This window comes from Pinus tabuliformis, chromosome 2_1, assembly GCF_031772625.1.
Source record: "Pinus tabuliformis cultivar Carrire ecotype Pingquan chromosome 2_1, CPIR1, whole genome shotgun sequence".
NCBI classification, from domain to species: domain Eukaryota; kingdom Viridiplantae; phylum Streptophyta; class Pinopsida; order Pinales; family Pinaceae; genus Pinus; species Pinus tabuliformis.
Genome location: NC_142299.1, coordinates 79,315,974 through 79,342,072, shown reverse-complemented (window position 1 = coordinate 79,342,072; position 26,099 = coordinate 79,315,974).

The window sequence follows — 26,099 nt, the reverse complement described above, 5'->3', positions numbered from 1 at the left end:
TTGGGTAGAATATCCCATTCACCTGTACCATGGAGAAGCTCCATTTCTAAGTACCAGTTCATCGGGATTACATCCAAGGTGTTACAATACAAGTGCACCCATTCAGGTTGGGGCCTCACTCCATGAGCTTCAGCCCATTTGGCCAAGTGCACATGTGAATCATCCTTCCCGTCATACTTTTCCGTGATTCATACCTTCGGCTTCCCAGAGCATGTTCTCATCATCCTTCTACACCCGCGTCAATCATCAAAGCTACCCTTATGCGTACTCCACCATCTTGTGGGCATAGCGCAAAGTGCCTAGTCCAAAGCCTGGAAGCATTTCTTTTCTGGTACCTCCCTATCAAATGCATCCAAAAATACATCTACATCATTCAGGCCATCATAAGTGGGTAGATTTCTTACCTATGATGACACACAATGTAGTGAATAGGTCATCATGTTACAGCTCAGTGTGGTTACTTCATTTAACCAATTCTGCCAGCACTCTAATTCTTCATCAAAGTCCAATGTGCAAGAACTCTCACGATCCCATGTAATTTTTCCATCCGCTATTGGATTCACCAAATCTTGGTCTCGCGTTGTTATATTATAGATACAGTTCAGATTGTCATCATTCTCATAATCACGGATTGGTTCAGTATAGCGTGATCCTTCAATAAGATCTAGGGGTATTATTATGAGGAGGGATTTCTTCTCAAATATCATCTTTTGCTTCTTTAGGTTGATTACCCCATTCATATCGGTAGCCCAATCAATGCCAAGGAGCGTAGGCTAGGGGTTGCTATCATCCAAAATTTCTATTACTTCAAATTCAGTCGACGCACTTGCGCCTTCAATATCTACAGTCACCCCTTGCAACCATCCCATGGGGATGATCTTCTACTTATTTTCCATCCTTAATTGAATCAGAGACCACTGCAGCGCGGGTCTTCCCATCTATTCCCAAGTCAGCTTTGGTAGGTCGTTCGTGTCTGACCCTAGATCCAAAATAACCTGATCCATTTCATATTCTTCTATCTGCACGATTGGCCTCATTTCTTGTCATGTCCTTGTTTTATGCTTACCAATATTTCGTACCACACTCGGTTCACCCGGAGTATTTCTGACGCATCTATTTATAAGCTCTTGTAATCCCTTCATAGCCTTGCTATAGCATAGAAACTTCATGCAGGTCTCTAGTAAGGTTGTAAGCATAAAATTGTTTGTCTCCTGATCAAGATTATCCTTGCTTCCTAAGGTGAAGGCCTGAGTGAAGCTCTTCTTTGCTTCCATGAACGTTTCGCATGCGCGCTCCAAATAAAATCAGCCTCCTTTGCCGGAGCTTTCCAAACCCATGCGCTGCCTTCGGGTTGTTTCCCCTTATCATTTCCTGTTTTGATTCCACTTCAACGAACTATATTCACATTCAGATCCTCCTCGTGAGGCTCAGACCTCATCATCTACAAGTTCTAAGTCGGCTGAGGTGGTAGCGCCCCTTTGTCGTATATCCTCACTATCAGCGTAAAGCAGTCCTTTGTTTCATGATCAAACAGTGTAATATTTTCACGATGGACATGTGGGGTTAGTGCAATTGTGGACATAGTGTCATGGTCCTCCACAATTGTAAAAGATTAGTTGTCCCCGACCTCTGCTAGGTCCTCCTTTGCTTCGGCCTCATCCGCACCCCTGAAATCTTGTTCGCGCCATCCCCGCTCTCTGGTCAGGGGGGCGGGTTTCTGCCTAAACCCTATAGGTGAGTGTTCTATCTATCATCAATTCATAGATTATTCAATCGCGCTCATCATGCCCTACCAACCTACAGAAGTTGCAGAAGAGTTGTTGTGGTGTCTGTACAAACTTTTGCAGCAAATGACAGTTATTCGTGGCATTTTTTCCTGCTACCTGACATATAGCGCACCACAACGCAGGCCCCACACTTTGTCCTGCTTGAACTTCCAGCCTTAAAGGCATCGATCCCCCTCCTACAATGTAGTTTGCAAAGACCAGGAAATGGTCTTTGTCATGCCCCCGACCCTTGCATTTCAGGCACCATACCTCTTCATGCACCTCTGGTCGAATTATTTTCTCCTGCTTCAAACTTTTCATTTCAAGGCAAAGATTTTGTGAAGAAAACTAAATCAACTAATAGTAACACACACAACAGAAAATTTATGGATGGAAAAGCTCACACACCTATTAATCTATGTACATACAACATAACCTTAGATGTCTTCCATTTCTCTAGGCTCTCCCAGAGGGAGTCAAGTCCATACAGGCTTTGATACCAATTGAGGATTTTGGAACTATGCATGGATCTGTTGAACCCCCAGATTCAGATCTTGCATCAAAGTTTCATGCAATCTCATTGCAATCAACAAGGCCTCTACCTGAGTCGTTATCTTCTATTGTGACAACACAACCCTTAGGTGTGGCAGGAGTGAAGCCCTGAACCACTTGCGGTGTTTTCCATCTGTTAAGTTCATGTTAGCTTCACAGATTTTACACTTCAACCTCTGATCTAATTCCCAAGGTGTCTCACCTAGTTTCATCGCAATTTCCTTGAACCCCACAATCAACTGTGCTTCGGATTTAGGCCTACTGAATTATTTATTCAAAGAAGTCTGGATGTCCGCCACCCCAGGGATTGGGTTATCATTAGAGTATTTAATGTACCAGGTTAGCGCACGATCCTGCAGAGCACTAGCCAATGTTGCCTTATTCATGTGATCATCTGTAATGCCCTGAGCTTCCCATACAGCTTTCACGATGAACCAAAACTAGTCTGGGTCCTCATTTCCCAACCCTTTGAACAAAGGCAGCTTCACTGAATTTGCCATACTAAATTGCGATGGAGGTGGAGGCAGTATGGGTGAAGTTGCAGGTGATGGTGGCGAAGTTGGAGGTGGTGTGGGTGGAGGTGGCAGTCGCAGGAATCCTTGTCTTATTAACTGAATCGATCTTCATGAAGAAGCTTGTGCTACCCCCTCTTTGTCACCCAATGGAGGTGAAATCAATGGACTATATTAAGGACCCTTTCTTCCTTTGTTCCTGTAAGTTTTTACGCTTCATGTAGTTTTGAACATCAAGGTAGCTTCATAGCCTATTTTTCGCACAATAACATATTAATCCAAGTATTCAAAGACTTCAAGTACTTACCTCGCAGACCTTTGAAAAAGCGTCGCTCTGCCTCGTTGTAGCTGACTGAGGTATCGAATGTGAATTCAGTAACAAAGCCTCCTATGATACGATCAAGCCAATGATCGACAACGCGAGTGATCTTATCCTCATAAGCTTCCAGTCTTTTTACTAATTCTGGGGTCCAAACAATAGGACCGTCAAGTCTCCACCTTCCTTGGCTATCTACTAGCTTTGCGATCCACTTGTATAGCCCAACCGGAAAGGAACAGAAAAAAATCTTGTGTATTTCTATATATAGGTACCTGCCCACCCACAGTTCCTTTGTCAATCACAGATTTCTGTTCTCCTATGCCGCGAATTCATGAATCTTCCTATCCAACCAATCTTCGATCTCTTTCTTAGTTGGATTCCAGTTATACAACATCACACATCTCTTATGCAGATTCCGGTCCTAGCAATGGAACCATTTTTTGGCTTGGTGGGGCCTAACCCAGGTTTAGCATTAGTTAACCAAACAAATCCCTACACTATTGGCCCTTTCGGCATCAGCCCGTGAACTGTGGACCGAGGTCTCACCTAAAGCAGTATGGGGGGATGCTGGAACCAAGTTTCTGCACCCTGAGATGGTCGTGATGTTAGTTTATTCCTTCTATTCCTTCTTTCACGCAGGTCACTTAAGTTCTAGGGCTCTGTCAGACTAGCCCTTTATTCCACCCTTCAGTACCTCCGTGAAGAGGTATGATTGACCTTCACAATGCCCTAACCTACGGTTTAAGTACTTTCGCACTGTTAGGGCCATGTATCGTGCAGATTCCCAAACTAGCTTAAGTGTCTTACTTATCTTATTAGACAATCACAGTTAGCGCGGCGTAAATGGATATCCTTATTTGCATTCAATTATCCAACATAATTACATACATTCGCGCATCAAATAAGCATTATAAATGAAATTCATGCACAATATGACAAGATGCATTAATAGGAAACAGAGACATAGAATTTGCAGAATGATTCTCTTTATTGATATCTTCAGATGATTATAGTCTCTATCCACCCTACGCACATAGTTGCAGGTTTCCGTGCACTCAGCTACGGACTTCTACCCTAGATCTCTATGTACTCAGCTATAGAGCCTCTACCTACACTAAGACAAAAAACTTAGAATTCCCTCCTTATCGCTCAAGAATTATTTTACAATCTATATCTTCTTAGAGGTTACTTACATAGCTCTTTTTTATACAATCACATGGTCCGTGGACCATGGATAGATCTTTACAGCCGACTTTACATTTTACAACATAAGGGCAGACAACCCTTTATGACTCATGACACCTTCACACTCCGTGACCACAAAATGCAGAGACTTTACAACTTTAATACAAAATTTCACCCAAAACATGGGCTTTTAGCCCCAAAACTATCCTTGGGGGATCCTATTCCCAACACTCTGATTCCAATGTTGTGAATGGAACTCAAATATGAGTTTGTATGAAGAAGATAGAGTTGGTCAAAGTTTTGGTCAAAGTTGGACAAGTGGTAGGTTTAATGATCGTACAAATTGATCGAGACTTGGTGCATAGAATCCAGCCACCTGACGGGCGAAATTGTTGCCTACTTAATTTGTCTAATAACCCTTATTTTTGGCAAAGTTTAAAATGGATAGTTTGTTTTGAAAGAAAAATGTTAATTAAAAATATGGGGGGCAGTTTATCACCCTCTCCACCCTCGCTCCATAAAACAATGATTATATACATATGGGGGTTAGGGTCTGACTGACGAGGAACCCCACCCCATGGCCCACACCAATGGAGTCACCTCGTCCGGTGGGGCGCGAACCCGTGGGCCCCACCGGCTAGCCCCTGCTGAGCTACCCCATATTTAAATCAATTAAAAAAACAAAATGACAACAAACCATAAAAGTGTTAACCATGCATTGTTATTAACGGTTGTTAAAAATAATACACCAAGGCATGTAGTTTAGGGGTTCAAACCCCGCCAACCTCTACCTTGGTATATTATTTTTAACCTATAATTTTTGATAATTAAACGATTATAATAATTTTGACCCCTGTCCTTGAGTCAAACTAGCTGTTAGAAAGGATAGCTGTTGGAGGCTCTGCTTAGTCTATTTAACATGATGAGCTTGATCTGTTTCTTCAACTTGTCCTGACGATGAACCACATTGGTTGGTTCGAAACGCGTCGACAAATGATATTCCATGTGTTTTTCACCGAAGAATCTTTCTTAACCATTAATAATGTGGTTAAAATTTTTATGGTTTGTTGTCGTTGTCTTGTTTTGAATTGATTTAAATATGGGGCCGCTCAACTCAGGCCGGCCCACATGGGTCAAGCGGGTTTGAGCCCCACCAGTCCAATGTTGAGTTCGGTGGCGTGGGCCAAGGGGTGAGGTTCCCCGTGAGCTGGAACCCAACCTCGATATGTATATAATCGTTGTTTTTTAGAGAGGGGGTTGGCAAGGGTGACAACCCACCCCCCATATTTTTAATTAATTTTGTTTTTTTTTTTTAAACAAACTATTCATTTTAAACTTTTACAAAAATAAGGTTTATTAGACAAATTAAATAGGCAACAATTTCACCCACCTAATGGCTGGATTCTATGAGCCAGGTCTCGGTCAATTTGTAGGATCATTAAACCTACCACTTGTCCAACTTTGACTAAAACTTTTACCAACTCTATCTTCTTCATATGAACTCAGATTTGAGTTCTGTTTGCACCATTGGAATCAGAGTGATGAGCACTTCAATCTGGTCCTAGTTTGAGAATAATCTAACTGCTTTTAATTTTGAACTATTATGAGTCCTCTTGGACTTCTAAGTGTGTTTGGAGCGACCTAGATCAATTAGTCATTGTAACAAGTTTCAAATAAGAATAGGTAGAGGAGAAATCAAATAGAGGAGTCTTATTTTGAGAGTAATCTAACCACTTTTAATTTTGAGCTATTATGAGTCCTCTTGGACTTCTAAGTGTGTCTGGAGCCATCTAGATCAATTAGTCATTGTAACAAGTGTGAAATAAGAATAGGTAGAGGAGAAATCAAATACACGGGGCTAAACATAGAATCCTATGCATCAAACTTTGGTAAGAAATGATGGAATACAAATATGAAAGAATTTTTAGATTACATGGAGTGCACATTACATATGTTAAATTTCATTAGTCACAAGCATCTTAGACCAATTTCAAACTTAGATGAATCCATGATTTTATAAAAATATGTCCAAAAACTACTCTTAAGTGTCATCTAAGAAGAAAGCATAGATAAATGTAACAAACACAGAAGAGAATACATACTATAGCCATATGGAATTAGAATCCCCAAAATTGTTTATTAATATTCATATAGAGCATACATTTTCCATTTCTCCATTAATAGTTCCACAACCTCTTTGAAACAAAATTTGGAACCCTTCAAAATGTATCATAAATTGATTTTTTATAGGGTTTCAGGATGAGTACCCCTTACAAAATATTCCTTCTTGATTTCTCAATGATTCATCAAAACAGAATGAGCATGCTACTTGCACCACTGTACTGAAAAAAAACGCTAACTAACTCAAGTTCATTTCTTGAAATAAAATATTTACAGAAAACATAAAACAGTAAGGTGTCATGATTGAAACGATAAAAAAAACCTCCATTAACGGTAGACCAGTTCTAGAGGAAGGGTTGTTGGATCAAAGATTCTAGAGTTGTGGAGGGTTGACGAACTGTTCACATCTCTATCACAATGTTGGACTTGGTATAGGAGCATGATATAAAATATGATAGGTGGCCTTAAGGCCTATGAGCACTGCATAATTTGGCATGGACCGAAACAAGGTATTCACCTACCCTAGCAGCTAGAAATGTCTCCTTAAATAGTTCACCATTGTCTTGTCCTTTAAGGAGGAGTTATTCTCATGGGATTAATTTAATTTACTCTTAGCCTCTACCAGCATTTGAATATATTTTTCCCATGGGATTAATCCTCCTACGAGGTCCTAACAACTAGGAAGTCATGTTCGGACACTCTGCTCAAACTTTGAATAAAAGCAAGCTACATCCTTCAACACTTTCTCTAGAAATTCCTCAGCTTTGGCTCTGGCATCTTATTTCTATACCATTTAGGAGAAATCCATTATTGTAGTCACCCAATCTACCATATCTATGGATCTTAACTCACTGAGTGGTTTTTCATTGACATACTAGTTAAATATTTTAGTTTTCCCAACATGCTTTTAACCCTCCTCCTCGACCGATAAGATGAAGAACTCATAATCCGTGATTACAACTTTTTTCTCTACCATCATAGTTATATACTCCCATTTATTCTTCATCTTTGTTATCACTTCATCCCATATTATTTGTTTGGTCTAGAGGAGAGTCATGTTTCCCTTTAGTTTGCTTTCCATTTTAGTGATTTCTTGATTTGTTGCTTGTAGATTTTTGCTGACTAGTTCTGAATTTGTCTTGGAAATCTCCAATTATTTCTCCTTTTGTGCTAGGGAATTCTTAGCATTATCTAATTTAACCTATATATTCTTTAGTTCTCCTGCAAAGAGTCTCAACTCAGTGAGAGTTTTAGTGAGATGCTCAGTGGGATCTTGAGGATTCTCTGAGATGAGCACTGAACAAATGTGGGAGTCGATTTTCTGCTCGAGGTATGCTATCTATTGATGAAGGGCCACCACTTCACTATTTCAGTCTATTGACTCCTTGGATAGAATATATTTTTCTTCCTCCACCTGTGCTAGTTATTTGGACTACACATGTTCACTAGCAGACATCTTCAGCTTATGCCTCAATTACTAGATCTCAGCATGTGAAATCTAGAAAAGAGTTTCTAAGGAAGCTTTTTTTTCTGGATTCACTCCCAGTTTCACAATCATTTCCTTGAAGTTTTCATTTTTCATATGTAGGGCTCTAGATTTAGCTCTCTCCCATTTCAAATTCATTACATCCTTCACCAACAAGTTTTCAACTTTGGTAATGGTCATGGCATTCTTGCTTAGTTCACTATACAACATTTCTCCTACCTTCCTATGAAATTTTATTTTATTAGCTAGGGGGACACTTGTCAAGTCTGGAGACACATCCAAAGCATTAAACTGTGATCCTGATTGGAGGGACAGTGCCAAGGTGTGGTGAAATGAAAGCTTCATATGATTCCTCTCCAAGTCCATGGCATCCAAGAGTTTGGTCTGTTAGGGGACCGAATTATATGCCAGTTGTTGTTGCATCTCTTCTCTAACCCTTTTGTTTCTTTCCTCTATAGCCTTCCTTATAGGCCCTCTAGATTTTTTGATTGTTGAAATCCTCACAGGACTCTTAAGGGCTAAATTTGTTGATGAGGAGGAAGAAGCTTGCAGTGGGTCTTCTAAGGTCACCTAGAAGCTTGGTTCATCGGTCTTTTTCTCCATCAACTTGGTTTCAATATCCTCCTCCTCTGCTTATTTGATTTTGGCCCTTTCGCTGGTGTGAACGTCTTCCATTTCCACATCCCCGGTCTTGTCCACGCTCCTTTTCTCTATCCTGCCCTTTGTTGTTGGAGTCTCAATCTCCATTTCTATGTTAATAGGCCAAGAATCTGTTGGTCAAATTTTTTATTAATGTTAATATGGCATTGTTGAAGATGGCTAAAACCCTAATGAAAAACCTAGCCTACAAGAATCCCTAAACATTTATGCCTTAAGTACTTTTGTACCCTAGCACTTTTATTGAAGATAACTAGCCTCCATGATACTATCCCTAGTATTGTTGTCACCTTATAAAACCCTAACCCTATTTTTTTTTAATCTTAAGACCTAATATGGTGACAAAACCCTAATTAATGTCAAGATTAACCCTAACCATGATGATGATACCTTTCCCTAATTCTAATATCCTAGAACTCATATCTTAATGTATGAAAATTCCTTATAAACCCTTATCTAGAAAATTATTCCAAAATCCTAAGGTTTTTCCTATATTCTAGGACTTTCATAAAGAAAAAAATATATTTCTTATCATTCAAGACATCATCTTAAAATGATTCTTCCACTAACTTATAGAGGACATTTTCCCCTTTCCAATGAGCATAAACTTGTCTCCTAACTCCCTGTCATTATAGAGATATTAATTTTTGAATGCAATATATGTCACATTAACCATGGCTACCAACCAACTCATGTAGGCTCATTAAGTCATAGACGTATCTCTCCAATAGACATGTCCCTTCACACAGGTGTAGACAAGTATAAATATGTTTCTATCCAATTTAGATTAGCTGAAAAAAAATTAAGTTCAAATAATTTGGAGAAGAAAAAAAGAAGTACATGACAACAACTGAGGCAAGGATGTCTAAGAGTAAGGAACTCAGTTTGTAATTATAACTATTTGGATGCAATTTTCCTTGGGTGAGAGAGTGAGGCATCATGTGTAAAGGATAAGTGGATTGTTTTTGGTTTCTTTAAGTGTCTTTCTAGGTCCAAGTTTCTTGCAGGTGCTACCTACATGGTGTAGGAAAGGGTTTAAGGTCTATTTTGAGTACAATTTTATTTGGAGGAAGGCCTATTTACTAAAACGTATGAGATATTCCTATTAAAAGTGTTGTAGTGGGTGTTTTCGAGCTAATGTGGGGTGTTGCAACTGTAGGAAGAAGGCCAATCTGCTACAACCTATGGGGAGATGGTTCAAAGGCCTTAAAACAAGGTTGTAGGGTCTTTTAGGAGCAACAAGTAGAAACAACATCATCTTGGAGCAAGGATGCAACTGTGGAAGGGCTGGTTGGGTAGGTTTAAGAGGGTTGTAGTAGTGGGTTACTAGACATAACCAAGAATAAAAATTACAAAAATAAACATACCTACAAGCCTATCTTACGAGCAGATCTATTCAGATTTGGAGTAGACTTAATTGACCTTCTGTGAAGTAGATTTGTTGACACTTTTGAGAATGATTTTAAGGGCATTCTTAAAGCAGTTTATTGAAGATTTTTGGAGACCCATTGAAAAACTTAGATAAGTTGACTCAGAGGCAATAGTGAAGATGATGATCCATTTTTGAAGGCTCTCATGAGTGAAATTGAAGGAATTTATATTGGGTATCAAGAAGAGCTTTAAATATTCTTTCAATAATTGGAAAAGTTGTCATTAATGAACAAAGGGTTATTGAAAACTAAGTGGAGACACTATAGAAGGACTTCTTGGAGAAACCATCAAGGCTTGTTGAAAAAGAAATTGGAGGCCTTGAAGGACCTATTGAATCCATGTTGAATATATAAATCAATGGGTTGGAGCCCTAGAGGATTGGATGTTGGGAATCACGATTGTCATTAAATCAAAACCTGTAGGTGTTAGTCAACAATCACATCACTAGAGATCAGGATACATGAGAGGAAGTTAGTCCATGTCCCAAAACACATGGGGAGAATTAGTTTATCCAATGTCCAACAATCTCCTCCCCAATGCGAGTCGGGTGTGTATCAAACTCATGACCTACGCTTTGATACCACTTGTTGGGAATCATGATTGTCATTAAAACAAGCATGCGGGTGTTAGTCAATAATAAAATTGCTAGAGATACGGATCCATGAGAGGCGGTTAGTCCATGTCACGAAACACATGGGGAGCATTTATTTATCCAATTTCCAAAATTGGAGTCCTCAAGAAGACCAAATTGGTGCTTGGTTCAAAATACAAGTTGCAGCCTATTGGTTTGAAGATTAGAGTCTTAATCTAGGGTTGGAGCCCTGAAAATTATTGTACTTGATTTATTATAAAGAAGAGGATTGGATTCCTTGTTATTTCAGATTAATAAAATTATTTGTTCTATATTTTCCATTTTGTGTTATGTTTACAAGTGATTTCAACTGGTAAAGTAATAATTGTAAAAGAAATACTCATTCACCTCCCCTCTCAGTATTTCCAACAATTGGTATTAAAGCCAGTACCTTTAGTTTTAGCCTAACAGCTAGAAGGTGGATCCTTGGAACACAAACTGAAAGAGCAAGGAGGAAAGGCTCCAAACCATCTAAAGATGTCTCTTTCTTAGTGTTGTAGCGGCTACAAGCACCCTCCAAAATTTTTCCTTAGCTTCATTTTGGAGCCTCCCTACCAAACAACCTTAGCAACATGTCTTGCACTATGAAGCACATCATCTTGAGCTATTTCATAGAGTCTTGTCAACCTGTGCATGCAATTCTTTTCTACCTCCTTTAAAGGCTACTTTTTGGACTTGGTGTCAATTGTTGGTTGAGTAAATCCCTCTGGTAATTGCACAAGTCTGGAGGGGAACCAACCTTCCCTCCAGAAATTGGACAAACCCAGCTAGGCTCCAGAATTGCGTAATTATTCCTATCAGTATTCCTCTAAAAAATTGCGAAATTCATCCCAGGAAAGCTGCGTAGCCCAGAAATTGTGCAATTCTAGGCAACAGTCACTTGCTGCTCCTAGAAATTATGCAATCCCTCTGGGAAAGACAACCTAGCAGCTAGAAGAAATTGTAAAAATCAATCAGGCAATCTGCTGGGCTCAGAAATTGTGTAATGTAGTCAAATAGGCTTCCTTGAGAAAATTTTGCAGTTTGACCTAGGACAACTGGTCAACCCAAAAATTGTGCAATCCTAGGAGATAGTCACCTGTTCCTCCTAGAAATTATACAATCCCTCTGGGAAAACCATCTCTGCTCAGCCCATAAACTACGCATACTTTCATCCCAGGCTCATAGACAGATGCATGTGACTTTAGGCTAACCGATTCCCTCCGGGACCAAACAAAACTAATTTGCATGCATGGACGGCTTCTCCCAAGGTAACATGCAAAGGTGTCCCTTGATTTAGGGATCTATTTTTAGCAGTTGGAGGTTGCATGCAAGGATCATTTCGAAAACATCCCACCAAGTTTCACTTTTCCTAGATTTGTGGCATGCGCGTCACAACCTTGACTTTATCAAAACTCATCAACTAGACACTGGAGAGCTTATTCCTCACATTGACCTTTGAACTCTAACATCTCACATTGCATCTAGGAGTCGTAAGAACATTTAGCTCAGTTGTTTTAGGGTAAGCCCACTTTTCATGTCTTGCATGGTGTTTCTGTCGCTTTTTCTGTTTCGATTTGTGTGAGTATTGTCTGCTTGATTTGAGTGAGCGCTTGTTGTTGTTTTCATGTATGTTAGCTTGTAGAAGTACAATTTCAGTTTTCATTCGCAGCTCACTGTTATCGCATGCATGACACTATTTTTTCATGGAATATCACCATTGTGGCGACTCACTTCACACACATGCATGCTTTCCGATTTTTTGAATCCTACACTTTCTATTTGCATGTATGATCATTCACTCTTGTTTTCACTCATCTCATTATGCATTCAGACTTCTCATGTTTTCAATCGCTCGTTAGCTAGTTTGGGCTACCTTGGCCCAGACCATGCCTTTCTCGGATAGCACTGTGCATTTCCGGAACTGAAGGGTCTGCCTTCCCTCCAGAAATTACAAAATTTTGGCCCAGCATTGACCTCTAGGCTTGCATTGCGCAATTCTTGGAGGCAGTGTCCTGCTAGCCCAAGAAACTATGCAATGCAGTTTTCTGGTTGCATGTCACTGCTGACTGAAATTGTGCATTGCATACTTTCAGTCCTCAAAAAGCCAAGTTGGATTGTGCATTGCATAGTTCCAATAGTCATTCAGCCTCCTGATAGCCCAAATTGTGCCTTGTGTAGTTTTGGAAATCAGTCTCCCAGCCTCCTCGTGAAAATTGCACAATATTCATAGACAGTCACACAAGTATGTTGCATGTCAGTCCTCTAGTTTGTTTTCGTTTACGACTGATAGATTGCTTGTCATGAGTGTTGCTATGTCTTGAGGATCACAGGTGTTTTTCTGCCTCTTAGCTGCACAAGTACAATGGCTTCCAGCAGAGCATATCCGAAGATGTCGTTCAGAGCACACTTGGGGATGCAGTTGATCAAGTGCCTATGAACTTGCCTATCTTTGAAGACATCAAGTTATTCATGGACAAGGAAATCAAGATGAAATGGAAACAATGTCATAGCAAGAAGCACCATTAGTAGCAGTAGAAGGTAGCACACCCACACACGACGAATGCAAGAGGAAGGTTGTTAACAACATAGAGGTGGAGCAAAGCTACAAATTCAAGGCAAATCCACTCAGGAAGAAAGAAGCTTTGGAGATTGGGGCTATGAGGTGATAGTGTGACACGAATATCACATGAAGGTAGAGAGAGAAATAGAGAAGGAGTTTCATGTTCTGAAGCAGGAAATCAAGGAAGAACAGGAGCTGCATAGACGAGAGAATGAGCTACGGCAGGAACATGTAATGAAGGGGGTGCAACATGCACAGATGAATGAAACTATGCCTGTACAAGTTATAGATCCGTCACAGCAACTGACATGGAGTAGGCAAGGTGAGTAGTTTTGTTGATCGCATGTAATGGAATTCAGCAGCATGGATGTCATTATCCGCACGCATGTGATCCCACCCATTTGGCACACTCATCGAGGTGAAGACAAAAAAAAATTCCAAATGCAGTTGAACATGTATTTTGACAAGTTCATGTGCATGGTCACTAGCACACACTTGGAGATCAGCATAGACACTATGCATCAGTATGTTTCTAGTCTAGCTACACCCAAGACAATGATGCACATGTTATCAGACGAGTTGGACAGAGGAGCCATATCAGTGTACCCGGATGCAATGGAGGCAAGAGTTCACTTTCAGCAGGATGTCACCATTGAGAGAATGGACACCATCACGGATGACCAATCTTGTCATCAGTTCGCCACCATCAACCATCACAAGGATGTGAAAGAGTTGGTCTCACCACAATGGTCCAAGTGTTAGTGATGTCTTGGATGGCTTGCTCAAGCCATTTTGTATCAAATGATGTAGATTGTATGTAATGTCTTGTCAAGTGGAAGTTCAAGTGTTCATAGTTGAATGTAATAGTCCTAGAGTAGTTGAAGAGTCATGAGGGTAGATGAACAGTCACAAAGGGGAATGTCAAGGGTCACCCCACCCTTTGCTATAAATAGTCCCTCATAACTCATTGTATGGGCTTTTTTTCAGCCAAGCTTCCAATAGGAGTATCTTAGATAAATCTTAGACAGTATTGTAATGAGCCTTGGATTCTCCACTGTGCAGAGCTAGTATATCTCTTTGGAGGAGTAGGTGGCAGTGATTGTAATGTTCTGCTGTCAGAACTAGTGGCTGATCATGGTTGTATTGTATGACTAGAACTTACACTTCTTAATATAACAGAGCCAGAATGTTTCATGCATATGTCGTATTGTATTTCATCTATCTTGTTTATGCATGCATGTGTAGCTATTTTCTGTATATGTATGTATGAATCTTACTAAAATGTGTTGTTGGTTTAACCATAACTTTGGATTGCTAGCTCACTTGCCTTCCATGTTTGTGATGCATCTTTGCTCGTGTGTTCCCTTATTAACTCCATACTTTCACAGTTTTCCAAGGGGTGAACTCACCTCACCCCCCATGTGTTAGAACCTCTCATGCACCTTCCTTGACTTACTGCATATGTCACACCCTTGCTACCAATAGGGATATCTTACTTGCCTCTACACATCATCGAGGTCAAGGCGATACCGTACGACCCACTATTGGGACTCCTACACCAAATGGTCTGAGGTCTAGTTGGGACTTCTTACAGGGGATATCCCCTTACATGTTTTCAGGTTTAGCATCATCAAAATTTTGGCACTAGAAGGAGGGCTAGATGACAAGCTAAGTCCTCACATCTATTTTGAATCTCTGCATATCCATCATCACTAACTACAAAGTTTCTCTTTCGGAGTGTATGTCTTATGGAAAAAACTTTGAAATCTTGGAAGAGCTCTCGGATAACTTGTCACATAAAACATATGATGGTGGAGGCTATGTAGCCTTGGTTAGGCACGCGGTTGGTGTTGTAGGCTCATGTGAAAGACATGGAATATTTGAAGAATACATGACTTGCGCATTGTTAGTCTACATGCTTCGAGGGCACCCATTGCATTGGTAAGCCACGCTGCCTGAAAAATCTATTCATTCTCTTACTCATTTGGTTGTGGAGATAGACCATGCTTTCAATCACTTTAACCGCAAAGCACTCGACAAATAAATTCTAGAATTACAAAAAGAACCAAATGAATCAGTTGAACAGTTTGACACATGCTTTTGTAATCTTGCATACTGATTTCCCAAAGATGAAATTGATTTGGAATTTCTCGATGGAAAATTTGAGTATCTTCTTTACATATCCGAAAAACTACAATTCTTTAAATCATTTGGATCCCACTCAACACACTTCGGTAATGGAGCTACACAATCACAGGTAGGCACAGTTGTTGTCACAAGTGATTGTCAGCCTTCACCACATCAAACATCTTCGCCACCGCAAAGTGATGTGGGAGATCATGCACACACATCTCTTGAACTGTCACATCCTCCCACCTCACCTGCTCCTGATATCTCTGCAGATTTGGCTTGCAAGCCTATTGGTTTTCACGTGGATTCGTTCCCTCAACCTCCATCCCCACGTTGTATTGATCCTTCGGATTGTACTATCTTGTGCTCTTCCATTCCAGACTCCACACCTACTATGAACGAGGATCAAGTTGTTGATGGAGTTGGTGTTATGCAGCCAACCTGTGCCATCATTGATGATTAGTGTGTGTGAGAATCTAAAGAAGAACCTGCGTTGAAGGATGACTCCCTTCCATCTGCGCCTCACCCACTCTATCTTGACATCCTTTGTGATTTTTCCACTACTCATTTCCCTTGTGAAAACTCATTTCCAGATGTTTCTACTTCCGATCATTCATAGGACACGTCAGATGTCAGTCTGTCATTAAATTATGGAGAGGACACATCTTCCTCTGAAAATTCATCCAATTTGTCATTTGTCATTTCTGAAAACATAGAGGGTCAACATCCTTGCTTCTCATCTACCCCTCTGCTTGATTCATCAAATCATGATGATGTCAATAAACATCGTGAATTTTCTAATCTTGGTTGTCGTGATATCTCTACTTCTTCATCCGATCATGATGTCGATTCAATCATTGATAATCTGTCTAAGACAATGGTCTACGATGATATATTTGTCAACAAAGTAGAAACCCCGCCAACTATCAAGGCACTTTAGCCCGAGCTGATGGTTATTTCAGGTCCTCGTTGTCCTGACGTTGGCTTCAGTTCCGATCAGGAAATTGTTGAAACACGCAAGGATCCTCACCACTCTTTTCTTTGCATTTAAGATCGATCCAACACTCAGATTTAACTTCCTCCACTCGAACTACGCGATCCCATCGCTCATGCCTTCAAGGAATCTTACAAAGCAAGAGCACTGGTGCAATGTAAGTGGTCTACCTTTCTCACGTTTTCTTGCATGTCACATTCAAGAAAATTCATACACTTAACATCTACACAGCACCATGACAAGTCCAAAAATTGCATATCATGTGTTTGCATTCACTTATGTTATGTCGACACTTTTAAACTTGGGGTGTGTTTGTCTTCACTGTTATATCTTTCTTGTTTTCTAGTTTGCACATATGTCTTGTTCATGAACCATGCATTCACCAACATTGGTCTACCAATGTGCCAGTGGATGAATTTGAAGTATCACTTCATGTTATCAGGCCCATGAACCATTAGCTTAGGACTAGGAGTAGTGTTTTCTTTTGGTTTGTTTTCTTGCATGTATGTTAGCTTCTTACCTTGCATGTTTGTTTGCTTGCATGCTTGTTCGCTTAATCACGTCGCTTATGAATTTACTTATGCTTTTGTTTTGTTTTGTTGTTTGTATGCTTGTTTCCATCTGTAGGTTAGCTTCGCATGAACCATGCGTGACTCTTGAAACAAGCTGGGTAAAGTACAAGAGGACCTGTGCAGTTATCAATATTTGGTTATATGTCGTCCTGCCTCTATATGAATAACTTGTTGTCTTCAGTCCATGATACAACAATGGAAAATATGTATTGTTCAAAGTGAAACTTGGTGAAAAAATAACGCTCGCACACTAACTAGTGTCACCTACTCTAGTCAATTGTTTTTGGGTTAATCCTCTTTAGCTCAGTCAAGTAGAGTAAGGTGAGGGGGAAACCCTTAAAAAGCATGTCAAAGGTATATATAAAATACTTCTCTGAAGGAAAAACCTCTTATACTCTCAATAAGTTAGGATCACTCTTCTGCCTCTGAAATGAATAAGTGTTATGCACAGTTACAAAAAATGAAAAATGGAAAAATGAAAATGTGAAATTTTTTTGAAAAAATGAAAAATGAATAAGGCAAACGAAGAGAAAGGCTTCCTATGAAGAGAGGTAATTCAAGTAACTCTGCTACGGTATTGACCAGGCTCGCTAGCAGCGGAGCGATGCTTGTGTTCCTACGTGACTCCGTCGGGGCACTCTCCAGGTCTGTTGGTAGCAGAGCAACACCAGAGATGAAACTAAGACTCTGACAACTATACTCCTTGTGCACCAATATACCCCTCATCCCAATATAAAAACTATGTTGGCTTGGCTTGGAATGTGTGTCAACCGATCAAGAGTTTGGCATATGCTACATGTTACAATCAAGCAAGTGTTGAAACCAAGATGAACATAGAACTAAAAAATGCTTCTAGAGGTGTTAGACTTGCTTTTCATGAACAAGGTCCATTCATAGAGCTGGAGTTCTACCAGTGTGTCGCCAAGTTTTGTAGCGGCTACAAGCACCCTCCAAAATTTTGCCTTACCTTTGTTTTGGAGCCTCCCTACCAACCATCCTCAGCAGCATGTCTTGCACTGTCAAGCACATCAACTTCAACTATTTCATAGAGTCTTGTCAGCCTGTGCATGCAATTTTGTTCTACCTCCTTCAAAGGCTACTTTCTGGACTTGGTGTCAATTGTTGGTTGAGCATCTCTTTCTGGGAATTATACAATAGGAACTAGCCTTCCCTCCAGAAATTGCACAAACCCATATGGACACCCAGCTAGGTTCCAGAATTTCGTAATTCTTCCTGACAGTCTTCCTCTCAAAAATTGCGCAATTCATCCCAAGATAGTTGCTCAGCCCAGAAATTTTTCAATCCCTCTAGGACAGCTAACCCAACAACTAGCAGAAATTGGGCAAATCAGTGAGGCAATCTTCTAGGCTCATAAATTGCGCAATGTAGTCAGACAGGCTTGCTTGAGAAAGTTGTGCAGTCTAGCCTAGGAGTGTTGCTCAGCCTAGAAATTGTGCAATGTTGGAAGATAGTCAGCTGTTCCTTCCAGAAATTGTGCAAGCCCTCTGGGACAACCATCTTTGCTCAGCCGAGAAAATGTGTAGATTTTCGTCCTAGGCTCGCAAATCGATGCATGTGCCTTCAGGCTAACTGGTTCCCTCCAGGACCGAAAAAACTAATTTTCATGCATGGACTACTTCTCCCAAGGCAGCATGCAAAGGAATCCCTTGATTAAGGGATCTATTTTTAGCAGCTGGAGGTTAAATGAAAGGATCATTTCAAAAACCTCTGCCAAGTGTCACTTTTCGTAGATTTGTGGCATGCACATCACAACCTCGATTTTATCAAAACTCATCAACTGTACGATGTAGAGCTCATTCCTCACATCGACCTTGCAGCTCTGACATCCCACATTGCATATAAGAGTTGTTAGCACATTCAGTTCAACTATTTCAGGGTAAGCCTGCTTTTCATGTCTTGCATGGCGTTTCTTTTTTTTTGTGTTTTGATTTGTGTGAGTGCTTTCTGCTTGATTTCAGTGAGCTTTTGTTGTTGTTTTTATGTATGTTAGCTTTTAGAAGCACCATTTTAGTTTTCATTCGCATCTCACTTCTATTGCATGCATGACACCGTTTTTGCACGGACAGTCACAGTTGCGGTGACTCGCTTCACACACATGCATGCTTTCCCATTTTCTGAATCATGCACTTACTATTTGCATGTATGATCATTCACTCTTGTTTCCACTTATCTCATCATGCATTCAAACTTCTCATGTTTTCAGTTCCCCGTCGGTCAGTGTGGGTTGCCTTGGCCCGGACTGTGCCTTTCCCGGCTAGCACTACACATTTCCGGAAGTGAAGGCTCTACCTTCCCTCCAAAAATTGTGCAAGTTTGGCCCAACACTGACCTCCAGGCTTGCATTGTATAATTCTTGAAGGCAGTGTCTTGCTGGCCCCAAAAATTGCGCAATGCATTTTGCTGGTTACATGTGACTGCTAACTAAAATTGCGCATTGTGCAATTTCAGTCCTTAGCAAGCCAGTGTGGACTATGCATTGCGTAGTTCCAATAGTGAGTCAGCATCCTGATATCCTGGACATGCCTTGTGCAGTTTTGGCAGTCAGTTTCCCAGCCTCCGGATGAAAATTGTGTGATCTTCACAGAGAGTCACACAAGTATGTTGCATGTCAATCCTCTAGTTTTTTTTTGTTTTCAACTGATAGATTTCTTTTCATGAGTGTTACTATGTCCCCATGTATCACAGGTGTTCATCTACCTCTTAGCAGCACAGGTACAATAGCTTCTAGGAGAGCAGAGTTGGAGACACCATTTAGAGCACACCTAGGGATGCAATTGATCAAGTGTCTATGAACTTGCCTATCTATGAAGAAATAAAGTTGCTCATGGACAAGGATATCAAGATGAAATGGCAACATCCTCACAACGAGTAGCACCATCATCAGCAGCAGAAGGTAACACACCCACATGCGAGGAATGCAAGAGGAAGGTTGTTGACAACATAAAGGCAGAGCAAAGCTGCAAGTTCAAAGTAGATCCACTCAGGACAAAAGCAGCTTTGGAGATTGAGGCTATGAGGTGATGGCATGACGTGAATATTGCATGAAGGCAAAGAGAGAAACAGAGAAGGAGTTGCATGTGTTGTAGAAGAAACTCAAGGAAGAACATGAGCTACATAGATGAGAGAATGAGTTACAACATGAACAAGTACAATAGGGGGTGCAACATGCATAGACAGATGAAACTGCACCCGTACAAGTCATAGATCCATCCCAGGTGTTGGCACAAAGCAGACAAGGTGAGAAGTTGTTGGGAAGGGGTTTCCCCAAGAGCAGTTTTGGGGCTAAAAGCCCATGTTTTGGTAGAATTTTGTAATAAAGTTGTAAAGACTCTTCATTTTGTGGTCGTGGAGCGTAAAGGTGTCAATAGTCATAAAGGGTTGTCTGCCCTTATTTTGTAAAGTTTCAAGTCAGATGTAAAGATCTACCCATGGTTCGCAGACCATGCGATTGTATAAAATGGAGCTAAGTAAGTAAGCTCTAAGTAGTTAGTAGCAAATTAGAGTTGAGATGGTTTATATAGATTGATCTAGCTTGGAGAAGTCTAAGTATTTTTGGGTCTTAGCATAGATAGAGGCTTTGCAACTGAGTGTGTAGAGGCCTAGGGTAGAAGTCCGCAGCTGTGTGCGCGGACTACTGCAGTTGTCTGTGCAAGGTGGATAGAGTTAGTATTAAACTAGAGATATAAATAAATAGAAGTATTCTGCAATTATTGTGTATTTAGTCTCTATTAATGCATCGCACTATATTTTGTTATGATCTAGGTTTATATTACAATGTTTATTTGATGCACAAATTTATGTGATTATATCTTTTAATTGAACGCAAGTAAGAATATCAGTTTTCATGACGATAATTGTAATTGATTGGTGTAATAAGTAAAAACACTTGAGATAACTTGGGAACCTATACAATACATCGTCATAGGAGCATGAAAGTACCTGAACCACTGGTTAGGGATGTGCAAAGGTCAATCGTACACCTTCACGAAGGTACTGAAGAGTGGGATAGAGGGTAGATCGATAAGCCCTAAGGCTTAGTAACCTGCACGAAGGTAGGAGAAGGGGGTATAAACCGAAATCATGACCATCTCAGGGTGCGAAAACTTGGTTCCAGCATCCTCCCATACTACTTCGGGTGATACTTCAGTACGTGTTCCATGGGCTGATGCCGAAAGAGCTAGTAGTGTAGGGATTTGTTTGGCTGACTAATGCTAAACCTGGGTTAGGGCCCACAAAGCCAACAAATGGTTCCATTGGTAGGACCAAAATTTGCATGAGAGACGTGTGATGTCGTATCACTGGAATCCAACTAAGAAAGAGATTGAAGGTTGGTCGGCTAGGAAGATCCATGAATTCGCGGCACAGAAGAACAAAATTCCATGGCTGATGAAGGAACAGTGGCTAGATAGGTACCTGTATATAGAAATCAACGAATCTTTTTATGTTCCTTTCCAGTTGAGTTATACAAGTGGATCATGAAGCTAGCGGATAGCCAAGGAAGGTTGAGGCTTGACGATCCTATTGTCTGGACCCTAGAGTTAGTATAGAGACCGGAAGCCTTTGAGGATAAGATCGTCTGCGCTGTCGATCACTGGCTCAATCGTATCATAAGAGGGTTTGTGAATGAATTTGCGATCGATACCTTAGTCAGTTACAGTGAGACAGAGTAGATCTTTTTCAATGGTCTGCGAGGTAAGTACTTGAAGTCTTTAAATACTTGGATTAAGATGTTATTGTGCGAAAAGTGGGTTATCCAGCTACCTTGATGTTCGGAGCTACATGAAGTGGAAAGAATTACAGGAACAAAGGAAGAAAGGGTCCTAAATATAGCCCACTGATTTCACCTCCTTTGAGTGATGATGAGGGAGTAGTGCAGGCTTCTCCATGAAGTGCAGTTTAGTTGATAAAAAAAGGGTTCCCGTGACTACCACCTCCACCTTCACCACCGTCACCTACGACTTCGCCCACGCCACCACCACCTCCACCACAGTTGAATATGGCGAATTCAGTGAAGCTGCCATTGTTTAAGGGCTTGGGAAATTAGGACCCGAACCAGTTTTGGTTCATCGTAAAAGTTGTATGGGAAGCTCAAGGCTTCACAGATGATCACATGAAGAAGGCGACGTTGGTTAGTGCTTTGCAGAATTGCGTGCTAACTTGGTACACCAAGTAATCTAATGATAACCCAAATGCTGTGTTGGCGGAGATCCAGACCACGCTAAATAAAGAGTTCAGTAGGCCTAAATCTGAGGCGCAATCGATTGTGGGGTTCAAGGAAATCATGATCAAACCAAGTGAGACACCTTGGGAGTTGGATCAGAGGTTAAAGTGTACAATCCGTGAAGCTAACATGAATTTAACAGATGGGCAGCATCGTGAATGGTTCGTGGCTTCACTCCTGCCTCACCTAAGGGTTGCACTATCACAATAGAAGATTATGACTCAAGCAGAGGCCTTGGAGATTGCAATAAGACTCCATGAAACACTGATGCAAGATCCGAGTCTGGGGGTTCAGTAGATCCATGTGTAGTTGAAAAATCTTTTCCTCGAAATGAAAATTCTAAAGTAGGACATAACAGTTCAGCCAAAGGTGCACGAAGAGATATGGTGCTTGAAATGTAAAGGTTAGGGGCATGACAAAGACCACTACCCAGTCTTTGCGAGCTATATTGCAGGAGGAGGACTGATGTCTTTGAGGTCGGAAGCCCAAGCAGGGCTGAGAACGCGGCCTACGTTGTGGTACGCTATATGTCAGGTAATAGAGAAACATACGACTGATAATTGTCATTTGACAAACACCGCAACAACTGTTCTACAACTTTTGTAGGTCGGTAGGGCATGATGAGGGCAACTACAGAAGTTATGAATTAATGATGGATAGAAAACCCACCTATAGAGTTCAGGCATAAACATGGCCTCCTGACCAGGGTGTTGGGATGGCATGAACAGTCTTTCAGGGGTGTAAACGAGGTCAAGGTGGAGGAGGACCTGGAAGAGGTCAAGGAAAGCTAATCTGTTATAATTGTGGAGGACCAGGACACTATGCCCATGAATGCACTAACCCAACGTGTCCATCGTGCAAATATTGTACTCAGTTTGATCATGAGATTGAGGACTATCCTACAATGATAGCAAGGATACATGACAAAGGGGTGCTACCTTCGCAGCCAACTCAGAACCTGAAGACAGCACGTGGATTCACAAAGCTCTAGAGAATAAGGCTGAATTTGATTTGCGCACACGAAACATTCATGGAGGCAAAGAAGAGCTTCGCTGAGGCCTCTACCTCAGGGATCTGGGATAAACCTATTCAGGAAATGGACCCTTCTATGCTTACGACCTTTCTAGAGACCTGCATGAAGTTGCTGCACGATAGCAAGGTTGTGAAGGGGTTAAATAAAATTATAAATAGATGTGCCAGAAACACTTTGGGTGAACCGCACATGGTATGGAAGATTGGTAAGCATAAGGCAAGGACAGGACGTGAGATGAGAGTCACCGCATAGATAGAAGAATATGAAATGGATCTGGGGTCAGACACGAACGTTTTGCCAAAGCAGACTTGGGAGCGGATGGGGAAACCTGTGCTACAGTAGTCTCTGATTCAATTAAGAATAGAAAATCAACAGAATATCATCCCCATGGGACAGCTGTAGGGAGTACCTGTAGATATTGAAGGTACGAGCACATTGGCTGATTTTGAAGTAATAGAAATTGTGCATGACAACAACACCTACCCTACGCTGCTTGGAATTGATTGGGCCACTGACATGAATGAGGTAATCAACCTAAATAATTGAAAGATGATATTTGAAAGGAAATCACTTCACGTAATGGTACCCCTAGATCCTATAGAATGATCGGGCTATACTGAACCAATCCATGATTACGAAAGCGATGAAGATTTGGACTGCATATTAAGATAATAGCACGAGACCAAGATTGGGTGAGTCTGATAGCGGATGGACGAATTACATGAGATTGCAAGAGTTCCTGCACCTTAGACTCGGATGAATAATTAGAGAACTAGAAAAATTGGCTACATGAAGTAACTACACTGAGTTGTAACATGATGATCTGGTCGTTGCACTGTTTGTCATCAAAGGTAAGAAATCTACCCACTTATGATGGCTTGAATGATGTGGATGTGTTTTTGGATGCATTTGAGAAGGAAGTACCAGAGAATCAACGTTTCCAGGCTTTGGACTCGGCACTACGCGCTACGCCCACGAGATGGTGGGGTACGCACAAGGGTAGTTTTGATGATTGGCGCGAGTATAGGAGGATGATGAGAACACACTTTAGGAAATCGAAGGTACGAGTGACGGATAAGTATGATGGGAAGGAAGATCCACACAAACAGTTGGCCAAATGGGCTAAGGCCTATGGAGTGGAGCTCCAACCTGAATGGGTGCACTTGTTCTGTCACACCCTGGATGTCATCCCAATGAACTGGTACTTGGATACAGAGCTCCGCCATGGCAAAGAATAATGGGATATTTCACGCGAAGGGTTCATAATGACATTCAACTTCAAAGACGGGTTTGACTGTATTGACGAAGCACTACAAGAAGTTAAAGCAGAGATCTTTAGGATACCGCAGGATCCTTTAGATCTGATTCAACTCGATTAGACTACTCAGCTGAGCCATGTGCTGGGATGCTATAGCGTGACTATTTAAGAAGAAGATGAGGACCCCCAAAAGATTAATATCCCTGAAACCAAGGGTCACCATGAGGTCGAGGGACCATAGATCGAGAATCCTGATATAACTGCGATGCCAAAAACTAAACAGATAAATATTGGTGCAAAGGCGGAGCACAAATTCGCGAAGATTAGAGATTACTGGGATGACACGATAGTAGATAAGGTCATCGAATTGCTCCGTGAATACTAGGATTTGTTCCCTACCAAGTTTATGGAGTTAAATAGGATAATAGGAGACTTGGGTGTTATGAAGATCACGTTAAAACCTGATGTGAAGCCAGTTAAGCAAAGACCTTACCATCTCAATCCAAAGTATAAGGATAATGTCCGCTTAGAGTTAGATAAGATGCTCGCAGTAGGTAACATTGAGCTCGTAGTGGAATCTGATTGGGTGAACCCAATGGTGGTACAAGAAAAGAAGCAAAAGGATGAAATAAGGATATGCGTAGATATCCAGAAGTTGAATGACGGTTGCGTGCATAATCCTTTCCTGACTTCATTCATTGATGAGGTATTGGATAATGTAGGTGGCCAGGAAGCGTACTCCTTCATTGATGGGTTCTCTGGGTACCATTAGATCAAAATCACGCCTAAAGATAGAAGCAAGACTACCTTCTCAACTAAATGGGGATGTTTTCAGTACACTGTGATGCATTTCAGATTAAAGAATGTGCCTGCGATGTTTTCGCACGTAGTCATTGCTGCATTCAAAGACTTCCTTCATAAGTTTCTGGAGGTGTACATTGATGACTGGACTGTTTTTGGCTTGGTAAAACTCCATGTGGCAAGTTTGCGCTTAATGCTAGATACTTGTCAGATTGCATTCAATCTGAAGAAATGTTTGTTTTGTGTCCCTTTTGGGATTCTACTGGTTCCTGTGGTATGCAGACAGGGATTGATGGTAGACCCCACGAAGATCGCAGTGATAATTACCCTGGAGGCACCAAGGAATGTGAAACAACTGTGTGCAACATGGGGACATATTGGATCCTATAGGAAGTTTACAAAGGGCTATGCCCAGATCACTGTGCCTATGAAGAAGTTATTGAAAAAGGATGTCACATTCTCTTGGAACGAGGACTGTCAGAAAATATTGTGAAGCCTGGATGACTGAACACAGGACCAAAGCATTTGTCACGCATCTAAATGGGAGAAGAGCCCACTAACTTGGAGGAAGGATTGACTGACGCGCAGCTCTTTGCAGTGTGCATCGCAGATGGTCACTTTGAAGACATCATACACTTCCTAACGACAGGAACTAACCTCAAAGGCTACACCACCCAGCAGAAAAAAAAGTTAGTGGTGCACGCGATAGAATTTTCTGTCATTGCCGGACATCTATACAAAATGGGGTCTAATGAAGTATTGCGATGATATGTATCGAGTTTGAAAGAAGCGGTATCCTCGAAGACGCTCATGGGGTGATCCAAAATGGATCTTGAATAGACTTCTAAGTCTAAAGTGTTCCTCACA